Consider the following 27,058-nt stretch of genomic DNA (forward strand, 5'->3'; position numbering starts at 1 on the left):
TCCCAAATTTAAGCGCTTGATAAGGGGGGGGAGGTGAAAAATCAGCATCCGTGTGAAGACGGAGAACTCAGGAACGAAGATGTTCCTGGCGAACAGCTCCACCCATTCCCAAGGTGTGGGGCCTGAATCCATCCAGAATCTTCCTAAAATTAAGAAATGATCCCATTCAACCTTATCAACTCCTCGGGAGCAGCATTCCCACGGGCTGCAGAGGGACCCCAAAAAATTAAAGCTGTTTTCCCCACAGAATGCTCAGAGATGACCACGATTTTTCAAAGGTCGGATCCAAATCCTGCAAAATTTTGGATTCTTGACAAGGACAGGAACAACAAACCCCATCCCAGGGGTGCTTTGCTGCAGCTCCATTCAACAATTCCCTCCTCACCTTCTCCCTCAGCAGCCTTCCCAGCCATTCCCAACCTCTCCATTCCTCAGCCTTCTCAGCCATTCCCAAACTCTCCATTCCTCAGCCTTCCCAGCCATTCCCAACTCTCCATTCCTCAGCCTTCCCAATCATTCCCAACTCCTCATTCCTCAGCCTTCCCAGCCATTCCCAACTCTCCATTCCTCAGCCTTCCCAGCCATTCCCAACTCTCCATTCCTCAGCCTTCCCAGCATTCCCAAACTCTCCATTCCTCAGCCTTCCCAGCCATTCCCAACTCTCCATTCCTCAGCCTTCCCAATCATTCCCAACTCCTCATTCCTCAGCCTTCCCAGCCATTCCCAACTCCTCATTCCTCAGCCTTCCCAGCCATTCCCAACTCTCCATTCCTCAGCCTTCCCAGCATTCCCAAACTCTCCATTCCTCAGCCTTCCCAGCCATTCCCAACTCTCCATTCCTCAGCCTTCCCAGTCATTCCCAACCTCTCCATTCCTCAGCCTTCCCAATCATTCCCAACTCTCCATTCCTCATCCTTCCCAATCATTCCCAACTCTCCATTCCTCAGCCTTCTCAGCCATTCCCAACTCTCCATTCCTCAGCCTTCCCAGCCATTCCCAACTCTCCATTCCTCAGCCTTCCCAGCCATTCCCAAACTCTCCATTCCTCATCCTTCCCAGCCATTCCCACCTCATCCCGAAGCTGTTTATGAAAACCCATCTTGATTTAAGGCCCCTTTGGCCCAGCAGCTTTTGCTGGGATTTCGGAGCCGGAGTTTTCCTCCCTACGGACGTCTCCGATTTTCCTCCGAGTTTATTCCTCGATCCCCTAACGCTGACAGGATGTTCCCGAGACATCTCCAGACCCAGAGCCATTAACCCAGCGCCGAACTTGCGTCCCAAAATCAGCATCATCTCGTGCCTGGCTGGGTGCAGGATTTCTGCACTCATTCACGGTGTTGTTTTACCCAGTAATTAATGATTAATAATTAATTGAGCCTGCTCCTCCTCAGGATGAGTCCCCAAGGTCGATAAGGTTCCAAGAGCTTCCCTGATGGAAGTGCCACCATCTGACACCAGCACGTTGCTCAACCAATGGGCTGAGCCCGGGCTGCTGTCACCACGTAACAGCTCCATGGAATCATTCTACTCCAACCAGGAGGCCAAGGAGAAATTTAAAAATTAAAACAGAACCAGGTCAAGGAGAAATTAAAAAACTAAACCAGAACCAGCTCCAGGCTGGTGGAGCTTCTATCGACACCAGGGAGCTGCAAACCTCAGGATTCAGCTTCATCATGGACCAGGGAGGCAGCCGGGAGGTCTCTCAGCCTTCCCGCGCACCACTGGGCGCTCCCGTATCCCCCCTCCACTCTCCCCGCTCCAAAGCCTCTGGAATACAAATGACTTTCGCAGCAGAGATGGAAACTCGATCATTAAACTGAGATAACTGAGCCGAGCCCCCGCCGGGGCCGCGGCTGGCGGAGCCCAAAGCCAAGATCAATGTTGTGAGGAGGCAGCGCTGTCATTTAATCGATAGCCATGTGCAGCCCATTATCCCGGCGCTCCCGCACCGAGCCCTGCCCGGCACAGCCCTGGCTGCTCCCGGGAATCCTCCAGCCCATCCCCTGTGCTCAGCCCCTCGAGCCTGGTGACGCTTGAGGTGAGCGCTGAAGGGTGGAAGTGTTTCATTTAGGGCACTTCCCGGGACAATCGGAGCGATGGGAGATCTCCCAGATAAGTTTCACTCCCCACCATCCTTCTGGGAGAGCTTTTCCCTCCCCTTTTTTGCCATCCACCAGGACAAAGGGGCCTTTATGGTGTTTTTTAGCCAGTCTGTTTATTTAGTGCATATTGCAGCCGGGCTGCTGTTGGAATATCATCCATTTCCCTCCCCGGAGAGATATTCCAAGGAGCAGCGAGGAACCGACTTTAAACAAAAAGGCCATCTAAATATACAAACCGAGGAGAACAATGGCAGCATTAATTATAGCCCAGGCAGGAGGGGATCCAGCGGGAATTCTGAGGCAGGGAAGCTCTTTCTGCGCGATTTATTCCCTTCTCCGGCCGCTCGGAGAGCGGAGCCATGGCCGGAGGCGGAGAGGGAACGTGAGGATGGAGGGAGGGATGGGGGAGAGAGAAGGGTCCGACCAGCTGGGACCCAGACAGGCCAAAAGCAGCAGGAGAAGAGAAGCCACGGGATTTGGAACTTGGAAAAGAGGATCAGGAGCTGGGTCTTGCTTGGCTGGGGCAAGGAATCAACAGCAAAGGCAGGGACGTGTCCCACAGCTCCAGGGAAAAGGGGATTGGTTTTAGAACTTCCAGAAGAACCTAAAATCCTCCCTGGGGGGGATAATATGGAATCATGGAATGGGTTGGGTTGGAAGGGACCTTAAAGTCCATCCAATCCCACCCCTGCCAGGGGCAGGGACAGCTCCCACCGTCCCAGGTGGATCCAAGCCCCAGTGTCCAGCCTGGCCTTGGGCACTGCCAGGGATCCAGGGGCAGCCCCAGCTGCTCTGGATAACCAAGAGTGTTCCTTTCCAACCGTAAGGATTCTGGGATTATCTCCCCAGGGAACACATTCTGGTTGGTCAACACCTGCGGGAATGTTTGTGCGGGAATGAAGGATTTGGGGGATATAACGGAAAACCCGGAAGTCTGAGTTCAGGATATTAAATCCGACATTCAAATGGAAAAAAGGGACTTAGCGGGAAAAATCAGGAGAGTCTGCTGAGAAAGAGCAGAAATAAGGAAAAAAGGGAATAACGGAGTAATGGAATGGTTTGGGTTGGAAAGGACCTTAAAGATGACCCATTCCCAACCCTTTTCCATGGGCAGGGACACCTCCCACTGTCCCAGGCTGCTCCCAGCCCCAGTGTCCAGCCTGGCCTTGGGCACTGCCAGGGATCCAGGGGCAGCCCCAGCTGCTCTGGGCACCCGTCCCACTGTTTGATCACCCTCACAGCCTCTCCAAGGAGGAACAGGGAATTCCCGCGGGAATGAAAACCAATTAACGCCGACATCCGGCTGTGGAAGAGCTCTGGAGACGTGCAGGGGATGCCACCACTGCTGGCATTTTTGAAGACCAGGGTGGCCAAGGGTTGTCACCAATGGCTTGTGACGGCACAAATGGATGAACACCTTCCGTCAGAGGGATTTCCCTGCGCTCCTCGTATCCCTGCTGTGGTTGGGTTGGTTACTCAGCCATTCCCAGGGCTTGAAATTCCAAGAAGTGCCTCTCTCCCAGCACGTGGAAGAGGAGTTCATCCAGCACAAAGCAAGCTCAAGGCACCAAACCCAGAAAACCTTACAAGGGCCCCCCAAAACAGACCAGGCTCCATTTTTTCCTTTTTTAAAAGAAATCTTGCTAAAACAACTGAAAAATCCTCTTTCCATGGGAAACATCCCACTCGATGCAGGGCACAACGGGACTGTTGAAGGAAAGCCCAAGGATTTGGCCCTGACAGCAAGCAGAGACAGAAACATAAAATTGTGGAATTATTAAGGTTGGAAAGGATTTTTAAGACCACTGAGTTGCCCAGCACTGCCAATCCCACCATTAAACCCCACTCCCAAGTGCCACATCCACAGGGATTTAAATCCCTCCAGGAATGGGGACTCCACCCCTGCCCTGGGCTGGAGAACCTTTCCCATGGAGAAATTTCCCCTAAAATCAAAACCTACCAAGGAATCGATAAATTTGCAGCTCGTATAAAGTCCCGGAGACTTTGGGTCCCATCTCCTGCTGAGGAAGCCCCACAAGGTGGATCTGAGTCTCAATCCAGGAGCTTTTATGGCAAGGCAGCCTCAGGGAACCCACACGGAGCATCCCACGAGATCACCGGGATCTCAGCACTCACCTGCTCCACCAACAATCCCACCCACAGCTCTCCAAACAACAGAGAAAATCCTGATTTCAAAATCAATTCCCAGGAAAACTCCACCCTAAACCTCTCCAACGGCACAGGTGAAGATTGGAAATAGGTGTTTTCCGTGGATTTTTAAGGATAAACCCCAAAATCCCGTGTTCCTCGGCAGTTTATCATCAGTCCTCAACTGGAGTTGATGGGACTTGGAGCAAATCACTTCAGGCCTCCTTTAGTTTTCCAGAATATCTAACAATATATAAAAAGTGGGAATTTTGCAGCAGAAAACTTTAGGAACTTTCTTTTCTATAAATAAATCTTTTAACTCTGCTCAAGTCTGTAAATGGATTTTTTTTAAGGATTATCAAACTTTGCTTTAGGGCACAAATTATTCTTCCAGAGACGGTTTTTCCCTGGAAATTTCCTTGGTTTCTCCCTGGAAATTTTCTTGCACCTCAGAGCAATATCAGGCTGCCAGGACTGCCCCAATGCTGGGACAACCTAATATGGCCATGGAGCAAATTCCAGCTCAGTTCTCCAGCTCCTTCCCCCTCATGGATACAAATTGATGGCAGTTGATGCTGCCCCTTGATTTCATGGAATCCTGGAACGGTTTGGGTGGAAAGGGACCTTAAATCCCATCCAGTTCCACGGGCAGGGACACCTTCCCCTCTCCCAGGTGGCTCCAAGCCCCAGTGTCCAGCCTGGCCTTGGGCATTGCCAGGAATCCAGGGGCAGATGGCAAAAGCACATCCAGCCACTCGTGACTCCCTTCAGGTGACACCCGTGAGGTGACATCCCTGAGGTGACCCCCCAAGGTGACACCCCAAGGTGATGCCCCAAGGTGACATTTATTGGGGAAAATTCAGGGATTTATTGGAAAAATTCAGGGATTTATTGGGGAAAATTCAGGGATTTATTGGGGAAAATTCAGAGATGGGGTTTGTGCGCTGCCCCGGGTACCCTGGGCAAAAAGGTGCCAAACATCTCCTGCCTGGTCCAGAGGATCGTGGAATGGTTTGGGACGAGAGGGAACTTCAGGATCATCCCATTTTTCCCTTCTTTCCTGTTTTCCCCTTCTTTTCCCCCGCTCTTTCTGCGTTTTTGGGGTTTTTTCCTATTCTTTTTTCATTTTTCCTTTTCTCTTTTATATCTTGATTTTCCTTTCCCCCCCCCCCTTGCTTTTTCTGTCCCTTTTTTCTTGAGGTGACACCCCCAAGGTGACATCCCTGAGGTGACACCCCTGAGGTGACAATCCCAAGATGACATCCCCAAGGTGACACCCCCAAGATGACATCCCCAAGGTGATACCCCTGAGGTGACCCCCCCAAAAGCTGACCCCCCTGAGGTGACCCCCCGAGGTGACTCCTTTGAGGTGACACCCCTGAGGTGACAATCCCAAGATGACAATCCCAAGACGACAACCCCAAGGGTGACACCCCCGAGGCGACACCCCTGAAGTGACTCCCCAAGGTGAAACCCCAAGATGACAACCCCAAGGTGACATCCCTGAGGTGACATCCCAAGGTGACTCCTCTGAGCTGACACCCCCGAGGTGACAGCCCCAAGGTGACCCCCTGAGGTGACATCCCTGAGGTGACCTCCCAAGGTGACTCCCTTGAGGTGACACCCCTGAGGTGACAATCCCAAGATGACAACCCCAAGGTGACACCCCCAAGGCGACATCCCTGAGGTGACATCCCCAGGTGACACCCCCGAGGTTACATCCCCAAGGTGACACCCCTGAGGTGACCTCCCTGAGGTGACTCCCTTGAGGTGACCCCCCCGAGGTGACACCCCCAAGGTGACACCCCTGAAGTGACTCCCCAAGGTGAAACCCCAAGATAACAACCCCAAGGTGACACCCCTGAGGTGACATCCCAAGGTGACTCCTCTGAGGTGACACCCCCGAGGTGACCCCCGAGGTGACCCCCCGAGGTGGCCCCCAGCCTCGCCGGTGCTGGGTGTCCTGCTCAGGCCGGGCTGGGCTGCAGCTCCCGGAGCATTCCCAGCCAAGTGGCACCTGCAGCTCACAGCAGCCAGGACTCTGTCGAAGGGACAAGGGCGGCGGAACGAGGCCTGGAGGTCCTTTTTGGGAACACCGTTGGGAACTGCAAACACGAAACGCTCCCCTTGGAGGGTCTCACCTCTGTGTTCCTGATTTTATTCTCATTTTTACTTCCCTAAATATCCCTTTTTCCCTTTTTTTTTTGAGCAAGAAGAACTCGGCCGTGCTGCTCTGCTCTTCCTGAGCCGTCACCAGGTTTATCCCAGCCCCATTCCCACTTTTCAGCCTCTTTTCACCTCCACATGACCTCACCTGCTTCATTTTTTGGGATTTTTTCCCCCCTCCCTTTTGTCTGGGAGGCCAAAAGTTCTGCCAGCAAATCTTCAGGGCCAGGCAGAGTTCAGGGTCACGACTCCCATTTCTTAGCAGAGTGCCCAGAACTAAACCCCGACCCCAACCACGAACCTACAGCAGCTTTAAAACCCCAAAGAGCGAAACCGCAGCCTGGCAAAACCCAGTTTATCAGCGGCTGCAAGGCCGAGCTGTGCGATCCACGGAGCCTGGAGCACCTCATCCGTTGGGATTTATAGGGAAAAACACAGGGATTTAGAGGGGAAAATACAGGGATTTAGAGGGAAAATTTTAGGGATTTAGAGGGAAAAATATAGGGATTTATAGGGAAAAATTCAGGGATTTAGAGGGAAAATTTTAGGGATTTAGAGGGAAAAATATAGGGATTTATAGGGAAAAATTCAGGGATTTAGAGGGGAAAATTCAGGGATTTAGAGGGCAAAATTCAGGGATTTAGAGGGAAAAATACAGGGATTTATAGGGGAAAATTCAGGGATTTATAGGGAAAAATACAGGGCTTTATAGGAAAAAATTCAGGGATTTATAGGGAAAAATACAGGGATTTATGGGAAAAAATTCAGGGACTTATAGGGAAAAATTCAGGGATTTTGAGGGAAAAATATAGGAATTTACCAGTGAAAATACAGGGATTTAGAGGGAAAAATTTAGGGATTTATAGGGAAAAATACAGGGATTTAGAGGGGAAAATTCAGGGATTTATAGGGAAAAATTCAGAGATTTACTGGGGAAAATTCAGGGATTTAGAGGAAAAAATTCAAGGATTTAGAGGGAAAAATTCAGGGATTTATTGGAAAAATTCAGGGATTTATTGGGGAAAATTCAGAGATGGGGTTTGTGCGCTGCCCCAGGTACCCTGGGCAAAAAGGTGCCAAACATCTCCTGCCTGGTTCAGAGGATCGTGGAATGGTTTGGGACGAGAGGGAACTTCAGGATCATCCCATTTTTCCCTTCTTTCCTGTTTTCCCCTTCTTTTCCCCCGCTCTTTCTGTGTTTTTGGGGTTTTTTCCTATTCTTTTTTCATTTTTCCTTTTCTCTTTTATATCTTGATTTTCCTTCCTCCCCCCTCGCTTTTTCTGTCCCTTTTTTCTTTCCTTCATTTTTCCTTTTCCCTCCTTTCTCTCTTCCCCCCCTTTCCCTTTTTCCTATTTCCCCCCTTTTTGTCTTCTTGTTTTTCTCCTTTTTTCTTCCCCCTTTTTTCATTTCTTTCCTTCCCCCTCCTTCTTCACTGCCCCCCTTTTCTTTTTCCCTCCCCTTTTCCTTTCCCCCCATTTTTTATCCCTTTTCTCCTTTATTTTCCCTTTTCATTCCCCCCTTTTTCATTTCCTCCCTCTTTTCCTTTTCTTTCCCCTTTTTCCCCATTTCCTCATTTCTCTTCCCATTTTCCCTTTTTTCCCCCCTTTACTTCCTTTTCCTCCTTTTTTTTTCCCCAGGGAAGAGAGCAGTAACAGCACAGGGCAATCCCTACAAGCTGAGGGCATTATCATGGAGCAGGAATAATTCCCAAAAAAGACTCCTGGGCGCTCCCAACCCTTTCCTGCGGCTTAATGACCTTTGCAGCTCATTAATATTAATTAATACTAAAGCTGCTCTCCTGCCTCACGTCCCCCTTTTCCATCGGATTTTTGGGCTTCATTCCCCGCTTTCCAAACCCGTGGTGGGAGCACGAGGCTCTGGGACACCCATCGAGAATTCTGCAGGGTTTCCCATCCCCCAAAAATTGGTTATTTGGGGAGGAAAGAAATGGAATTCCACCCAGGAAGAGGGAGAGTTGTTAATGCTGCAATGTGAGCGAGAGGTGAGAGCACGTGAAGCCAGACTCCTCCAGAGCCCGAGCAGCTGCAGCGCTCCAGAGGGATAAATCATCCCAAACCAGGATCGAAACAACACAGCTCCGTGTTTTCCAATCAAAACCCATCACCTGCACCCAATTACGCCACCAATTCCACCACGGAACTCCGCTGGCAGAGCAGGAACGGCGCCATGAACCAACGAACCCTGGCACGGCCATCCTCATCCCCATCATCCTCATCCTCATCTCCTCAGCACGTTTCATCGGATTTGGGAATTCTCGAGGCACCGGGCAACGCTGGGGAAGTGGCAGAAGCCCTTTTTTGGAGGGGCCAGCAGGAGGTGCGATGTTGGCTGGGAGCTGCGAATCCCCGCGGGGCAGGAACGCTCCGAGCGCCGCCACCGCGGGGCCGGGACCGCGCTGGGCCAGGGCCTTCCCGAAACGAAACACGCCATAAGGTTGGGTTTTCCAGCAGCATTCCCGGCAGTTCACGTCCCCTCTCCCCAAGCCAAGGGGTCCCAGCCTCCCTTTGATCTGCTGAGCTCTCCAAACACGGCAGCGAGAGGAGCGGAGTCAATAATTGATGGAGGTTTGCTGGCAAGAGGCTCTGCTGTCTGAGTTACCTTTCCCAGACCTCTCAGAAGTCATCCAGAGACTCAAATCTCTGGCGTTGTTTTTGCCCAAAAAAATCTCCAGGGTAAGCCTTCAAGTGAACCAAACTCCACGAGCCAGGGTTTGCTCGCTCATGGTGATGGGAAATCGGAGAAAGAAAAGGACTGTGGGGAGCCTTGACGGGTCCTGAGCAACCAAAACAATTCAAGGAATGAAAAATTCCCGTGGAGCCAGGCTGGGAGAGCTGGGAATGTCCAGCCTGGAGAGAAGAAGGCTCCAGGGAGAACTTCCAGCACCTTTCAGTGCCTCCAGGAGAGCTGCAGAGGGACTGGGGCCAAGGGCTGGAGGGACAGGAGGCAGGGAATGGCTTCCCAGTGGGAAAGGGGAGCTTGGGCTGGGATGTTGGGAAGGAATTGCTGGCTGGGAGGGTGGGCAGGGGCTGGGCTGGAATTGCCAGAGCAGCTGGGGCTGCCCCTGGATCCCTGGGAATGTCCAAGGCCAGGCTGGACACTGGGGCTTGGATCCACCTGGGATGGTGGGAGCTGTCCCTGCCCATGGATGGGGTGGGAATGGATGGGATTTAAGTTCCCCCCAACCCAACCCATTCCATGATTCCATGAAAAAAGCCAGCAAAGAGGGGCAATTCGGGGTTTGCAAGGTGTCCTTGCTCATTTCCAGGTGGAAACTGAGCTGCTCTGGCTCAAGGTGTGTCACTGAAGGGCACAACTGCACCGAGACGCCGTCGCCTCAGGGCGGTTTCTGAAGCGGCGGAGCAGAAAGTCGCACCATTATCCACTTACCCGCCCACAGAAATCACCAGAAATCCCCCAGTCAGCTCCTGGCTTGGGTTTCCACCTCCACCAACAGCAGGAAAGGCCAAAAACCCAACAGATTTTATCCTACAGCCTCTTTCCACTCTTTCCTTGATCCCGAAATGCTGTGCAAACACCACTGGGCTGACTCCCCGCGAGGCCCTGGGGATTGCTGGTGTTACTGGGAGCTCTTTGATGAACACCCCAGCCACAAACTGCTCCCCACGACCCCTCCGGGTCCCCCCCGTCCTCCCTGGCCATGTCCCACCCCGTCCTTGTGGTGCCAAGGCCGGCTCAACCCTAATTGACATCATGTGTGCACGGGGCTGGCTGCGCCGGAGACTCCCACGGCACCGAAAAGCCGTGGAAAAATCCAATCATCGACCCCAAAAATCGCATTTTCCCTCCCCGCTCCGGCGCGGGGCCTGCGCAGGAGCAGAACCCGGCATCCAGCCGTTGTTAGGCCCAGTTTAAATATAGATCCAGCTCTGAACACATGAATAATTGCGGTGCTTAAAACGTCTGGCTAATCTTTAGCAGAGCTGCAATCAATCACCGGTGTCAGACTGGGACGCATTTCTCAGTTTCATACACAAAACCTTCCTTCAAATGCAAACTATATCCACTTTCAGGGCCTGGCCCGCCTTCCCCATCTGATATTAATGGAAGAGCTCCCGGCATGAGGAGGCTCCGGGCGGAATTGATTTGGATTTTCCAAAAAAAAAAAAAAGAAAGAAATAATAAATAAAAAAAAAAAGAATAGGTTCAGTCAGGAATGACAGTCCTAGGAAAAAAAACTCTGAGCTGCTGAAGGGGGATTGGGATGGGTTTGGAGCTTTGGGAAAGAGAACGCAGGGAACACGTTTGGCTGATCCCGCTCTTTGCTTGCCAAAGGGGCAGCGAGGAAAAGCCGAGACTCTGGCTCAGCCTAAATCCCTGGAGCACTTTGTGTCCTCCAGCCTTACGGTCTCTCCCCTGGGAGTGTCTCAAAATGGTGGAATAGAAAGTAAAAGTTACTCTCTTGTTGATGAATTGGACTTTTTTCTTAATTAACAGCTGATATTCACTAATTTGAGGGTCAATGGCACACTCTGGTCCTGCTCCCGGCTATCCCAAAGCATTGCCCATCTCTTAGTGGACAACAATCCATGGCCAGCTTTCCCAGGAGAGTATTCCTCAGGTTTTCCCAATTTTCTAGAGAGCAGCTGCGGATTTTCCTGCAGCACGGGGCTCACACATCCCTCCCTAGATGGAAGGAAGCCCGAATCAAGTAATCCTTTAATCCTTTAAGTTAATTAATTAATCTGAGCTCCGGCCGACCACGGCTCCACAGAATCATTTAGGACAGAAAAGACCCTCAGGATCACCAAGGCCGACCATCAAACCAGGAATTGTTCACGGATTGAGCACAGGGATTCCCCCTTAGACCCGGGCACATCCTCCAGAAGATCCCACTCTGCTCATCCAGGAGACGGAAGAACTCAACCAGGAGAGCCAACTCCAGTCTCCTTCTCGCCACCAAGAGCTGGAGAACACCTGGCAGAGCCTCCCGAGCTTTCAGAGAGCGCAGCTCCCCAGTTAATCCCGTTTTACAGCCAGGGTGATTTTCCCACCTCACCACGGCCAAGACAGAAGGGCCCTGTCACCGTTTCCCGTATTAAATCAGAAAACCCCGGAGCTGGCAGCAGTGGGAGCAGGAATTGCGCTGGTTCCTGGCACCACACCACGGTGGAGCCCAGACTTCTGCAAATCTCTGCCTGACAAAGTTCACGGAGCGTTCTGAAGCTGTCAGAACCCTCCAAGTGTGTTTGAGGTATGAAGGAACCCGATGTGGTCAGATCCTGAAGAACTCGGAGGGGACAAGGGTGAGCACGACCCTCGTTAGGCACCTCCTGCCACTTCGTTCTCTCCAGAATTTATGGGGTTTTAAGGGGTTTTTTTATGGTTTTTTAATGTTTTTTTTTCATTTATTGGTGTTTTTTGTGGGCAGACTCCGAAAGGCAGAGCGCTGACATCTCCCAACAAGACCACGGGCTGCCCCAAAATTAAAACGTGCGAACACCAAACGTGGTGATGGTATCTGGGGGCCCTTCAGGGGTGGAAAGTTGATAAAATCTGGTGAGTAATACCTGGATTTTTAATCAGCTGCCATCTGAGCACGAGGGGAGATGTGAGGTTGAGGTTTGCTCCTCCAAACACGAGGCTTGACTCATAAACGCCGTTTGCTTTTCTTTCCTGGTTCGGCAATCTGGCTCTTATCACCTGGGCATGGATGTGCCCCCTCAGTGAGGTCAGGAATTCCTGTCTCCCGATGTTCTCCGCCACTCCCAGCCCCCTGTGCCCATCCCCTGCCTTGCTCACTGAGCTGTAACCCAAAGTCAGGTTGATCCGGGTCATCTCAGGAGATAAAATGAACTAAAAGAAATCACCCAAGCTTTGGTTTGCTTGTTGGGCAGCTGCCTGCGGGGTTTTGGAGCAGGTGGGAGCATTTTGGGGGGTTCCTCCCCACTTGGAGAGTTATTTTACAGAAATCCTCTCCATCCTCCATCCCTGGAAACTTCCAGTGCCAGCTTGGACAAGGCTCTGAGCAGACTGATCTAACTGCTGCTGTCCTGGCTCACTGCAGGCCCAGACGGCCTTTAACCCAACCCATTCCATGATTCCACCACCATCCTTGTCCTTATCCCCACCAGCCAACCACGGGAATAACGGCCCTGCCACAAACCCAAGGAAAACCCTCGGACGCTCCAGGAGCTGCCACCACCAAGGTGTCCCTGACCCGATGTCTGATATTTGAGATGCAAATCCGTAATCCAAGATGAGACCACCTGGGCCAGTGGTCCCGGGCTCCGCACAGCCCGAGCCGCAGCCGTTCCGCGGAGGATTCGTGCTCCAAAAAACGTTGGCTCCTGGTTTTGGCTTCCCCCCTCCTGCAGGCAGGTGCGAGCCCAGCCCAGCCTCCCCTGGGAGACACCCCAGTGTGCGGGAAGCACTGGAGGCTGCTCCCTTTCCGCGCGGATCAGATAAGTCCTTGTGGGAATTTTGGCAGCGGAGCTCCGAAGATGAGCTTGGCTCGGCTCCAAACAGTTGGAAGCACCTCCGAGGCAGGATTTGTCTGATAAGGGATCTCTGGCTTCCTCCTTCCCTCTGCCCCAGCACGTCCATGGCTTTGCTGATCCTCTTACGCTCCTGCCCCACAAGGTCAGCACCAAAGACGAGCTGGTGGAGCTGCCCGTGACCCCAGATCCGCGTGGGGCTGACAAACGCCGCGGGTCTGGACGGAGGCTGGAGAAGACGTTTAAGCTCACGGAATGGTTTGGGTTGGAAAAGATCTTAAATCCCATCCAGTCCCACCCCTGCCATGGGCAGGGACACCTCCCGCTGTTTCAGGGTGCTCCAACCCGGCCTTGGACACTGCCAGGGATCCAGGGGCAGCCACAGCTGCTCTGGGAACCTGTGCCAGGGCTTCATCACCCTCACTTATCAGGAATATCTCTCTATCCTATCAGGAATTTCTTCCTAATGTATAATCAGGAAATTATCCCTGGAAAACAGTTATGGATTTATACCATAAAAGGTATAAAGGATCGGGGTAAAACTCATTTGGTCTGCTCAAGGTTTTAGGAGGATTTTGTTCCACATCGCTGAGGCTTCTCACCATCCCTGGAGGTGAGCTGAGCTTTAAGGAGGTTGAAATGACATTCCCAAGGCAACGGCAGCAGAGCAAATCCAAAGCCACGGGAAGAGCCCTGTTTCTCTGTGTTTGTACAGAGCTGGAGGACCAAAACCCCCAGAAACTGTCAACCTGAGTGATGAATTCAGAGATTGGATAACCAAATCCCACCTGCAATGGATGATCCATAGGGACTCATCCTGCAGATTATCCTGGATATTCTTGCTTGAAATGTGGGGCAAAGAGTGGATTTATTCCTTTTGAAGCTTTTACCACCTGAGCTTTCTGATTCGGGGCTGGTAGGAGATTCGGGATGGCTCTGGAAGACAAACTCTGCAGGAATCCAGCCGAAAGATCCCTAAAAGCTGCTAACGTGTGGCAGAAGCATTCTCCTTCTCGTGCAAGAAAGGGACACTGGGATATTAATCACGGATTCCTGCAGCATCAGTTCCTGGGGTTGCAATGGTCAGGATCAAAATGAAGCAAAACCTGCCAGTCAAAACACTGAAAAACCTAAAATTCCTCCTGTCTCTCGCCCTTCACGATGATCCGGAGCTGCTCCAAGCTGACACCAGCGATTCCTCCAGGCTGTAATTCAGCAGCTCGCTCTGCAGCAAGGCCTCGTTGCTTTGGAAAAACAGAATTTATTAGGAAGGCTCCCAGCCATCCCTTCTTTGCCAGCATCCAAACCCAGAGCAGATTCTGCGGGAAAAGATCGGCGCTTTTCCCTCTGCTGGGGGAAGCCAGGTTGGGACACAGGAAAACCCACAGTGTGGGAGCTTCGGAGCAGTGGGCCCCGGGAGATTTCTGCACGTGCCACCGTGGAACGACGCTGGCCATGGAATGACTGTCCCTGGAGAGGCTCTGCTGGGCACAGGATGCACAGCTGGAGGAAAACAGTCTGGAGTTCGTGAAGAGGCGGACAGTGGGACCTAAGAGGGTCCAACTCCCATTTACCATCCAGTGTGGGGCAGGTGGCCCTGCCCATGGGACGAGATGATTTTGAGGTCCCTTCCAACCCAAACCAGGCCGTGATGCCACAATTCCACGATTCCATGAACACGAGGCACCCAAAACTCCAACAGCCGAGGCTGCCTGTGCTGGTGTTGCCTTGCTGGAAAAGCCAGCGTGCTTGAGGTTGGACTTGGAGAACTCTTTGCACGCAATAAACACGAGGAAATTAGGGCAGGGTGGGAGCAAACAGATTGTAAATCCCAGCTCTGGTTTGCTCTCTGCTCATCACCCCTCACAAACGACCCCTTTCAGTGCCACTAAAATCATTTGCCCAATTGTCAGCAGCAGCAGGCGACTCGTGGTGCAGAATTCCTGAAAAACCAGCAACAAAAACACGTCGACAGCAAGAGGCCTTTGGAAATTTGCATTTTTGGGGAAGTTTCCACCCCGTAAACACCACGGGAGTTCGATCGGGGCCCGGAATTCTTCTGCTTTCTGTTCTGACTTAGTTCTTGTGCCTGTGCCAGTTGACACAAGCGAGGGAGCGCGGGACGAGGGTCAGGGACGTGGAGGTGCAATCCTGGAGCCACTTTGCTGCCCCGGGCATGGAGAGAATCCCTCCAGGAACTGAGCCTCTTGCTCAATGCACCCACAGCGTGCCCTGACACCTTCCTGGAGAGGCGCTGAAACCTCTTTTGTTCTTCACTGTCACACAGAGGTTACGAGAGATTAAAGCCAGGAGCATTTAAACCCGAGAGGAGCATTTAAACCCGAGCCGACACGAGCATTCCAACCCCTGCCACCTCGGGACGTGCTCGGGTCACTCCTGAGGGATAAACCCGTGGCAGGCCGGGGGCTGGCTCGGGGCTGGGCATCCCGCGGGCGCCAGGCAGGAGCTGTCACAAAGCCGCCCAGATGTCAGCTCTGCCACGGCCACCCTTCCAAGGGAGGATCCGTGGCGTGGCCGGCGGCCAGGTGGGGGAACAAAAGGCGCCCGCTGGGTTTTTCCTGCCGCTATTCAACGCCGGCTTAGCGGTCGCGGCGCGTTCGCCTCCTCGGCTCTCCGCTGACGGATGCTCCATGCCCAGGCCGCCACACGCGGCGGGGTCTCACCTTCCTGGGCCGCCTGTTCTCACCTCCACGCTGCTGCGAGGCAGCCCAGGCCAAAATATAATGTTCCTTAAATGTGCCGGGTGAGAGCACGTTAACAGGCGGATCTTTCGAAACTTCCCCATTCTTCTGGTAATTTATTGATGAAAGGATTCCTCGCGGGTTAGGCAATATCCCCGCGGATGAAAGCCTGGCTTAGGTTCTCTCCTTTCTCCCCCCTCGGTAACGTACACCTCCTCTCGGAGGGCCCCTGATGAAAAATTCCCTGCTGGCCGGGCTGTGCTGCCAGCGGTGCTGCTGATGGATCGTGTTCCTCTCTACCTGCTCAGATTAATCAGGTTACAGCTCCAGCCTGCCAACAAAGCCTGGCCTCACACCTCAGCCCAGGCCCGAAATCCAACATCCGAGTCGGGCAAAGGCTGCCCCAGCTTGAAACCCAGCCTAGGAGTCGGGAGAGGCCCCGGCCATCACTTCAGGTGAAAAGAATCCTTCATTTGCTCCACATCCCGCTTGTAAATCCCATTTAAACTTCCAAACTGTGAGGCACGGAGCAGAGTGCCAGCCTGGGTGGTGGGAATTGAGGTGGAGGAGCTCTGCTGCTCTGGAACACCATCGATGTGGGAGCTCCCTGGCTGTAAAACCAGCACAAAGCTTCTCCTCCCACTCTGGCAGGGCTGCCGGGAAGTTTAATTTGTGTTTTTAATGATCTGAGACACTCCTGAGTGAAAGCTGGGAGAGAAACACTCCTAAACACGTCCCCAATTCAGCGCCTGACCAGGCTGAGTTTATCACTGGGAGTAACTCTCATCTCACCAGAGGACAAGGCCCATAGATCTCCTTGGTGTTTAAACCCAGCTTAGTGGTCCTTAGGATTTTACTGCAGGGGAGTAAATCCTGGCTGTGAGCTTGTCTGACAGAGCCCTTCCACCACCCACTCACCCTGTGACCGACCAGGCAGCTCCAGTTGGGACTGAGTGTCACAAACCCACCTCGAAGGATGGTTTAAAACACCGGGAACAGGTTGGGTTTGAGCACAGAAATGGATCTGGGGTGTTTTAAAACAAGAAACCGAGGTGACCGTTCTGCCACGGACACACAGACACAGGCTGGGGTATGGATCTTGTGGCTGGAATTGTGGGGGGCCACTTATTTGTAAATTCAATTCAAACCAGGGATGCCCCAGCCCTGGGGCCAAGAGCAGAAGGACGTGGAGCTGCTGGAGAGAGCCCAGAGGAGGCCCCGGAGCTGCTCCAGGGCTGGAGCCCCTCTGCTCTGGATCAGGCTGGGAGAGCTGGGAATGCTCCCCTGGAGAAGGGAAGGAGGCAGGGAGAGCTGCGAGCCCCTTGCAGGGCCTCAAGGGGCTCCAGGAGAGCTGCAGAGGGACTGGGGCCAAGGGCTGGAGGGACAGGAGGCAGGGAATGGCTTCCCAGTGGGAAAGGGGAGCTTGGGCTGGGATGTTGGGAAGGAATTGCTGGCTGGGAGGGTGGGCAGGGGCTGGGCTGGAATTGCCAGAGCAGCTGGGGCTGCCCCTGGATCCCTGGGAATGTCCAAGGCCAGGCTGGACACTGGGGCTTGGATCCAGCTGGGATGGTGGGAGCTGTCCCTGCCCATGGATGGGCTTTAAGGGCTCTTCCACCCCAAAGTTTTTAGGATTCTGTTCAATGCCGGTGCTGGGCTGGACCACGGGAAGGACACGACCGACCTTTGGCAAATTCCAGCCTTTGCTTCATCCCCTCGTTTTGCTCCAACCAGAACCGATTGCTCAACTTCTCCTTCTTGGCTTAACCTTCACCAGACAACCAAATTCTGGTGAAATGAGGTAAGGTTTCACCTGTGGGAACCACAGGCAACTTCTGCAGCCAAATTCCTCAGCGGAGCAGCTCCAGCGCTGTAATTGCGTTGTCACTCATCATCAATGTCATGCAGATTACTCAGCAATTAACACCAACTCCCGAGAACTGCAGCCCTGAGACAAAACCAGGGCGCCTGGAAAGGCAGCGATTTTTAACTCATTGCTTTTCCAACAAAACTCAGAGGCAGAGAGGCTCAGGCTCCACTACTGAAATCTGTTGTTGGAGTAATCATAATAATAATAAAAATAAGAACAATAATAAAAAATATAGAACCAGTAAGCAAGAACCACTCCATGCTTTGGATTTTCTCTGAAAGAAAACCAGGAACTTCTCAAGGAATTTTCTTGAGCAGTTCTGGCAGGTTTGGAGCAGGGTTGAAACTCGCAGTTCTCTGCTCACAGGTGAAAAATCCCATTTCTTCCCATTTTTACAGTTACCACGAAATTCAAATGTACTGGTTGGCAAGACTGCCTTCGTTGTGGTCTTTTCCTGTCAATTTATGTGGCTGTGGAGTTTTTGGGGCTTATTTTTTTCAATCTGAACCAGAAACCAACGGACGAACTCGAACGAAGCCTCAAGTCCCACATGAAGTAGGACACGCCCTCCGACAGCTGCACAAAAATCAAGGACAAAAGTTGCCCAGTATCATCCAAACCTTGAGCTTCCCAACTCCCAAAATTATCTGTGGAAATTCCCTTCCCTCCCTCTTCCAAGTAGCGCTGGAAGAGCTCTCGGAAACGAGGTGGAAGGAGGTTTCTCCATCATTTCTTCTGCTCCTTGGCTGTGCCGCGTGGCCTGCGGTGGCCGTGGCTCTCCTGACTCTTCACCCCAAGGCCCGCGTGTTGTTCGCTGTAAATCACAGCTGGCTTGACTCTTTCCTGAAATGCCCAGAAGTAATGGATTAACACCGGCCAGGATTCCCTGCAGGAGCAGAGATTCTCCGAAAAGCTCCAGCAATGAAAGGAATGCGCACGGAGCGACGGGAGAAGAAGGAACGACTTCAAAAAAAGGGCCGTAACATCTGGCTTAGCTTAGCCTAAAGCTACAACCAAACCACAGTCGCCTCGGCTCCACTGGCACCGCGCTCGGGAAAAATCCCACAACTCCGGGATGACAGTCGGGAGTCAGAGCGGCAGCGAGGAAATAGCACTTGATGAGGTGTCAAGGAAAACCATCCTTGCTGAAACAGAATTGATGGTACCGGGCTGGGATCCCCTGGGAGCGTCGTTCCACGGTGTAACTGGATGATTCCGGCGAAGGTGAACGTGTTTGACCCCCGCAGAGACGTGGTCAAGCTCCGAGGTGTTGGCGGAGAACCTCTGAGAGTCCCAGAAGTCCAAGGCCAAGAGGTTTCTCCACAAATTCACATTCTCCGCTTCTGCACTCCTTTTTTAACCCTTTTTTTCCAGCAATTCCATGGGAAAGACATGCACAAAGCAGCTCCAACCGCTGACATTATCATGGAATCGTGGAATGGGTTGGGTTGGAAGGGACCAGAAAGATCATCTTGATCCACCCCATTCCATGAGCAGGGACACCTCCCACTGTCCCAGCTGGATCCAAGCCCCAGTGTCCAGCCTGGCCTTGGGCACTGCCAGGGATCCAGGGGCAGCCCCAGCTGCTCTGGCAATTCCAGCCCAGCCCCTGCCCACCCTCCCAGCTGGGAATTCCCTCAGTCTGAATCTCCACCCTTTCAGCTTAAAGCCATTCCTTGGAAAAGTTCTTCTCCGGCCTTCTCGTAATGTCCCTTCACACCCTGGAAGGTGCTGAAGATCTCCCTGAAGCCTCTTCTCCTTCAGGCTACGCATCCGTGCCTTGGAAAACTCTTCCCTGACTCAGGGCATGGAAGCCAGAGGAAACCAAGGACACCGAGGTCCCCAAGAGCAGGAGAACGACCCAAAACCACTTTAATTCCATCACTTTTAAGGCAAAACTCGCAGCTTTAAAGATCAGCTAGATGAGCTGGGGTTTGACTTAGCCTCAGTCTGATTTAAGACATCATAAAAGCAAATTTAGGCTTCAGGAGCAGTTTTGGCAGGAGGAAAGTGCTCCTGAGGTCGTCTGTCTCAAGATGCCGTTCACACCTCGACAGGCGACAGGAAAACATCGTTTCATGTTGACAAATTTGATGATGTCACTACAAAAACGGCCAAAGTGACCCAAACACGTTGATAAAGGCTCCAGCCCAAGGCAGGATGAATGCAGCATTATAGAGGAATTTGGGAAGCACAGGAAAGCTCCTCATTGCCCCAGCCAAGGGCGAGGAACACCGGAGCAGAGCCGGAGGACGCGGGGTGGGAGACGTTCTCTTCCAAACAAATCCTCCAACACACCTGGCGGTTCTCCCGTGTTTTCAGCGTGTCATTCCCACGGGTGTTCGTTCCTCTGGAAGGCAGCCCGGTGGTGCTGCCCCTTCCTTGGAAAAACACCACGCTCCCAGGATTGTTGGGATTCTTCCCGAGCTAAAAGGGTGGCAGGAGCGGGAGTGGGAATGTGACACCTTGTGTGAAGTGAGCCGTGCCCGGGATTGTGCTGGGAGGGCTCTGGGAGCCTCACCGAGCTCCCAGATCCGGCTGTTCCCTGATGCTGCTGGTGGCATCTCCAGCTCCTCAGTTCTGCTCCAAACTCAGCTCCCAGGGGCCACAGAATCATGGAATGGGTTGGGTGGGAAGGGATCTTGAAGATGATTCAGTTCTTTCAGTCCCACCCCATCCGTGGGCAGGGACAGCTCCCACCATCCCAGCTGGATCCAAGCCCCAGTGTCCAGCCTGGCCTTGGACATTCCCAGGGATCCAGGGGCAGCCCCAGCTGCTCTGGCAATTCCAGCCCAGCCCCTGCCCACCCTCCCAGCCAGCAATTCCTTCCCAACATCCCAGCCCAAGCTCCCCTTTCCCACTGGGAAGCCATTCCCTGCCTCCTGTCCCTCCAGCCCTTGGCCCCAGTCCCTCTGCAGCTCTCCTGGAGCCCCTTTAGGCCCTGCAAGGGGCTCGCAGCTCTCCCTGCCTCCTTCCCTTCTCCAGGGCAACATTCCCAGCTCATCCAGAGCAGAGGGGCTCCAGAATGCTGGAATATCAGACTGGAAGCTCTTGCACCACGTTCCTGCCCTTTGCCAGGGCTCCACCTGCAGCACTGCTGGAATTTGGGACACTGCCAGGGATCCAGGGGCAGCCACAGCTGCTCTGGGCACCCTGTGCCAGGGCCTGCCCACCCTCACAGCCACGAATTCCTTCCCAAGGGTCATTTGGGGCTCTGTCTTCCACAGGAGCCTTTCCACAGGCAGCTGCTGCTCCCATGGGATGGACTCACATCCATGAAACCCGAATGCCATCACACACACAGTGACTTCCAGCCCCTCTGATGGAAGACAGATTTAAGCTCCCGTGCCAGAGCCAGGCTGCTGCATCCAATCCTTCCCCACCCCCCAAAAAGCTGATTTCATCAAGAGATCCGATTGCAACCCTATCATTTACCCAAAAAAATGGAGGGGGAAAAAAAAATCCCTTCAGTGTAATCTACTTAAAAACCCAAATCTCATTTGTAGGTTATTAGAGCTGCTCCCGTCTGTGACATCCGGGCATGGAGCTCCCAGGAATTTTGAGGAGTCAGAGCTGGTTTTAGTGGAGCGTTTGGCCGAGTTTCTGAAGGGCTCCTCAGCTGCCGTGGCAGCCACAAACAGCTTCCCGAAAAGACAGTGGAAAATCTGGGAATAAAAACCCAAATAAAAGCGACGGCTCTAACGAGCTCTGTGCCGGTTTCGGGGCCGATCACTCAGCTCGTTGTCAGCTCCAGCTCCAGCCTCCATCCATCCGTGTGTTTTCCATTTATCCCAGGCTGACAGGAGCAATAATCCCGGCTCTGCTGCTCCGTGCAAACCACCCACCACACTTCAGGGGTTGTTGGCCCTCAACAACCAAAACGACCCTTTTCCATCCTAGATTTTCAAGGATGTTTTAGAAGAGGAGTTTCCAGTCCCACAGGAGTTCACAAGGAGAAGTTTCACTCATTAAAAGGAAAAAAAAAAAAACCACCTTTTTTTCCCCCCCAGTTACTGCTTGGCTTTCCCTCAATATCCACAAATATCCACGGTTTTCACGGAGGAGGCGGGGAAACTGAGGCACGGGGACTGCGGCCAAGCGCGGAGCTGCAGCCCCGGAGCATCATTCCCGCCAGCCCCATCCCAGTCCCGGGAACCTGGATCCCATTAGTGGCTTTGGCAGAGTCCTTGGGCCGGGCTGTGCTCCTGTGAGCAGCTCCGGGGACGGGAACACGGGACTTTCCTGCTCCACGGTTCACATTCCAGCCCGGCGGGGCTGCCAGGGCCGGGGTCGGAGATTTGGGAACATCTGAGGGACGGGAGCAAAGGGAGAGAAGCAGCCCCTGCTTTCCAGAATTAATTACCGGGAACACTGGTAATTAACTTCTCAGGATTGTGGACCTGCAAACCAGGTGGAAGCTCCTCCTGAAACACTCCCTCGGGACAAGAAGGAGAAGCTTGGCCAACCAGCAGGGTTGCTTCCCCGAATCTTTTCAAACCAAAGCCGACACAATCCTTCAAAATACCCTGAGGAGCAGATGAATCCCATTCTTTGGGCAGCCTGGGAGAGCAGGAGGTGACCCTGCCCCGTGGCACAGGGGTGGAACAAGATGAGCTTGAAGGTCCCTTCCAACCCAACCCAACCCAACCCAACCCAACCCAACCCATTCCACGGTTCTGTGACACCCGGGCAGGCGGAATCTTTTCATTTCGAAAATAAAATAAAGTGAAACGGAAGGAAACTGAATGGAATGAAATAAAATAAAAGAGTAATTTAAAAATAATTCTATTTTCAGGACCACTTCGGTGCTGAACCAAAAGCTGAAGTTTTTGAGGTCGATTTTTGGGACCTTCCAACCTAAAGGCAACTCCAGAGACAAAAAGCCTCAGAACCTTCTCAAAGTGACCAGCAAGAATACAGGAAAAAACAACCATTTCCCAGTGGGAAAAAGGTGGGAAAAGGAGTCCAAAGAAGTTGGGGAGTGTCTGGAAAAGGTCCTGAGTAACCTGGTCTGTCTTTGTCTCGAGTCCTGCTCGGGATAGAGGGTCCAAGGGTCCTGTTCATGATCATCTTCTGGAATATCTCTTTTTCCCAAAGAAATCGGAGTTACTTCTGACATCCCACCCTAAGAATCTCACTGAATCTTGGATCTGTTTCCTTCCTGCTTCTCAGGGAACACCAGGAATTACAAACGGGATGGAATGAGATGGGGATGAGTAAGCAAAGGAGAGATTTGGGGGGAAGAATGTGATAAAAAGCCAAAACAAGGGAAAATCTGAATAGAGAGAGATGAGTCTGCTTGCTCAAAGGTTTTGGAATCTGCCTGGAATGGGGAAAATATCCTGGCATTCCCAACTAGAGTAGAAGTTAAATGCAGCTAAACATAAACCACCAAGAATTTCATTAATAAATAGGACCAGATCCTGCCCAAAAGTTCAAGAAAAGCTGTCACTGGCTCCATTTGGAAAATTCCCACCTGGATTTTCTCTTCCAGGTGCCCATTTTAAGCCAGGATCAAAGCCTGGAGTTGGTGGTGCTCACTGCCACCACATCCAGCCTTCCCCAGGACGCCGGAGCTGGGAAAACCTCCCCAGCCATATTCCTGAGGGAATTCCTGAAGGAATCAGCATTCCATCTGTTCCACAGAAAGCAGCCCAAAGGGGGCTGCCCTTCTGGGGTCCCTCCTGCCCCTTCCCAGCCTGGAGGAGGTCTCAGGTTCTGATTAAAGGAGGATTAAAAGGTTTATTTAAGGGAAAACCACCCCAAATGATTTAAACTCTGCAAACAGATCCCACAGGGAATCCAAAGGAGCTTCCCAGCCCCGGCCCTGGATCCAAACGGGTTTCACTTGTGCCAACACCTCGCTCCCATCCTTCAGGCCGACCTTTAATGAGGCATCAGCAATCCCAAAGCTCCAATTCCAGGCTCGATTCCTGCCCTAACTCCCTGCACTGCTCCAGTCAGACCTGGAATGTGAATCCCGTCACCCTGAGCTCCAGGTGGCGTGGGAGGGAACTCCCACACCCACGGGGCAGGAGAAATCCCAGGAGAAATCCCTTTGCTCTTCACCTGAAGTGTTAAGCAACAAAACTCCTGCAGGAGTTTCCTTCCCTTCCTTGTCCGTGTCTCACTTGGGGCTGGGATCTGCAACTTCCGAGCGAGCAATAATTGACATTATTCCCCGAAATCCTGCAAGGGTTGGATTTGCTCCACAGCTTCAAAACGCACGGAAAGAGATTCCCTGACTGAACTCTCCTGTTCCCAAACCCCAGCTTGGATTGGGATCTGGGATGCCCAGTGAAAAACAAAGCAAATCCAACTCGTGTCAGGCAATAATTGGAGTGGAAAAGGTGAGGATTCCCTTGGAGGAAAGCGCTGGGGGCTGGAATGCAGCGAATCCCACAGGAGTGGCAGGAGAAACGAGGGAATTCAACCAAACCATTCCCAGCTCATTTTCACCTCTCATTTCTTTCCCATTTCACTTCTCCAGGCAAGGAGGCAACTCAGCCTAGGATGATACAGAGCTGGTGCTTGAGCTTCCCAGAAAAAGTCCATTTATCACGGAATCATGGAATGATTTGGGTGGGAAGGGGCCTTCAAGGTCATCCCGATCCCATGGGCAGGGACACCTACCACTATCCCAGGTGGATCCAAGCCCCAGTGTCCAGCCTGGCCTTGGGCATTCCCAGGGATCCAGGGGCAGCCCCAGCTGCTCTGGCAATTCCAGCCCAGCCCCTGCCCACCCTCCCAGCCAGCAATTCCTTCCCAACATCCCAGCCCAAGCTCCCCTTTCCCACTGGGAAGCCATTCCCTGCCTCCTGTCCCTCCAGCCCTTGGCCCCAGTCCCTCTGCAGCTCTCCTGGAGCCCCTTTAGGCCCTGCAAGGGGCTCGCAGCTCTCCCTGCCTCCTTCCCTTCTCCAGGGAACATTCCCAGCTCTCCCAGTGGGGAGTGGGACCGAGCTGCTGACGGGGAGCAGCAGCAAACGAGGGACTCAATTACAGCACTGCATGGACTCTGCTTCCTCCCGCTCTCCAGTCTCCCCTTCTCCCATTATATCCTGATTTTCTGGGCTATTTTTTACTCCTGGCCCTGCCTAATGAGCTGCTGACTGGGCTGGCCACCTCCAAGCCGTGACAGATGGCTCCACACGCCGCCGTTAATGTGCTGGAAAACACCCCTGGATGGATCCAGCTCTGCCCGACCCCAGCACGGAGCTCTGGGGAGCCTTCCCGGAGTGGGTTTCATTTCACTGCCTTGTGCCTTTCCTCACTATTTATATCCTAAGTGTGATCAGATGAGCGAAGGAATATAAAAAATATTCTTTCCACAGCCCATGACATCACCTTTTCCTCTTGGAAAAGTCGGTAACTCCATATATATTTCTGCACGCAGCCCCACACAGGCTGTGCTCTCTCCTTACAGCAGCAGAACATTCCCGTCCATGAAAATTAAAGGATAATCTATAGGAAAAATGTGCTACTGGAGAGAAATTTGTGCTGGAGGCTTCTCTGCTTTCTATTAAGGGCCCTTTGGAAGGAGTTTCAAGTGGCTGAAAGGCAGAGGGATAATTAAGTGCCCTAAATTATGGCTTTAAACAGACAGAGGGCAGGGTTAGATGGGATACTGGGAAGGAATTCCTCCCTGGGAGGGTGCTGAGGTCCTGGCAGAGAGGTTGTGAACTCCTCACCCCTGGCAGCATCCAAGGCCAGCTTGGACACTGGGGCTTGGAGCAGCCTGGGATGGGATGGGATTTAAGGTCCCTCCAACCCAAACCAGTCTGGGATTCTGAGTTTCACAGGGATCAAACAGAAGCAGGATTTTCCCCAAACCGGGGACGGAGCTGTGCGCACTCATCCCATGAACCTGCTGGAACAGAGGGACGTGGTTTGACAGCAGCTTTGGACCCCAGTCACTCCAAACAAGAATTCCTACCTCCATCAGGGCAGGAGGGAAAGGAGTGTGAACTCGGGGTGACCTCCAAGAAATCCCTGAACCTAAAAATATGACAGACGAACTGTTTCCACTGAGAGCTGCTATATAAAACCACCCCGGCTGAAAACTCCTCTCGAGCTAACCTCAAACACGAGGCGAATTCCAGCCTGCTATTTTCCTCTGGCATCCCGGAATGTTCGTCTCAAGGACAGAACTGGCTGTTCAAACGAGCCCCTGCTCCTGCAGAAGTGATTGTTTTCAAACACTTTGGAAAAGCAATCCCGCACAGGGGCTGCATTCCAGGCAGGATTCCCTCCCCCCTCCAGATTTTAAGCATTAAGAGGAGCAGAGCAAGAACAGACTTTGTCCACTTTGCTTCCAAGTCGCCGTAAATTGAAAGAAGAAAAGACTTTTTTCAGTTTCTTTGCAGCACAGAGGATCACAGAATCGTTTAGATTGGAAAAGATACTCAAGATCATGGAATGGCTTGGGTTGGAGATGACTTTAAAGATGATCCACTGCCACCCCTGCCATGGCAGGGACACTTCCCACTGTCCCAGGCTGCTCTGAGCCCCAGTGTCCAACCTGGCCTTGGACGCTTCCAGAGATGAGGAGTTCACAACCTCTCTGCCAGGACCTCAGCACCCCCACAGCCAGGAATATTTCCCCAATATCCCACCTAAACCTCTCTTTTCCTTTAAACCTCTTCCCTCGTGTTCTGCCTGTGTGGAAAGTCCCTCTCCCTCTTTCCTTCCAATCCCCTGAGGGCACCGAAAGTCTGCAGGGAGCTCTCCCTGGAGCCTTCTCCTCTCCAGGCTGGAAACCCCAACTGGGACCAGTCTGGCCGTGGATTTTTGTGCCCTTGGATCCCCCGGAGGCTGATAACAGCTCGAGATGAGAAGAAACCGAGCCATTTGCAGCAAGATTTCAGTTCCCTGCGTGGTTCGGAGCCGTGACTCAGCTGCGGGGACTATTTCTGGTCACGGGCACACCCGGCAGGGCTCGGAGCTCAGGTTCGCTTAATCTGTGCAACAAAAGATGCCAATCTCCCGTGGCTGTCAGTGCTGATTCCCACCTCGTTTCCCCATCAGCAGCCTCATGTCAGCAGCCAAATTAAGGTATTACAGCCTGGAACATTTAACGAGATTAGATCGGGGGAGTGTTTGCTCTTCCACCGGGGCAGATGCGAGGCTGCGAACAGGAGGATGGGGAGATGCCAAACAGCCTCGGTCACACCTACAGCTCCTGCCCTGTCTGTCTGTCTGTCTGACACCACGCAAGACAAAAGCCAGACTTTGTTTTATGATGTTCAGCACATCAGGCTCCAGCCCGTGCTGAAAACACTCACGGGTTTTAAATAAAACTCACAGATCTGCAGCAACCGGAATTCCCAACGCCAGGAACTCCCGGCCCCACCCAGCCCAGCACCCACCGCTTTATGGGATCACAGAAGGGGTTGAGTTGGAAAAGACCACGGGCAGGGACCCTTCCACTCGACCAGGCTGCTCCAAGCTCATCCCACCTGGCCTGGATTCGTGGGAAGATCCAGAATAAAAACCCCAACCGAAAATCACAGGAATTGAAGCGCTGCTCACCAGAGCTCTCACCCTAAAACACACAAACCTCCCGATTAAGCACCACAAACAAAAGCTCTGTCTGGTCA

The 27,058-nt window shown here is 52.7% G+C and overlaps 1 protein-coding gene across 6 annotated transcripts in view; it reads right to left on the reverse strand.

The window, feature by feature from the left end:
* The window catches only part of EXOC6B (exocyst complex component 6B), a 264,591-nt gene that overhangs the window by 27,542 nt on the left and 209,991 nt on the right, over nucleotides 1–27,058 (reverse strand). The window lies entirely within an intron of this gene.

Source organism: Coloeus monedula (genome assembly GCF_965178545.1).
Source record: "Coloeus monedula genome assembly, chromosome: 5".
Classification (NCBI taxonomy): domain Eukaryota; kingdom Metazoa; phylum Chordata; class Aves; order Passeriformes; family Corvidae; genus Coloeus; species Coloeus monedula.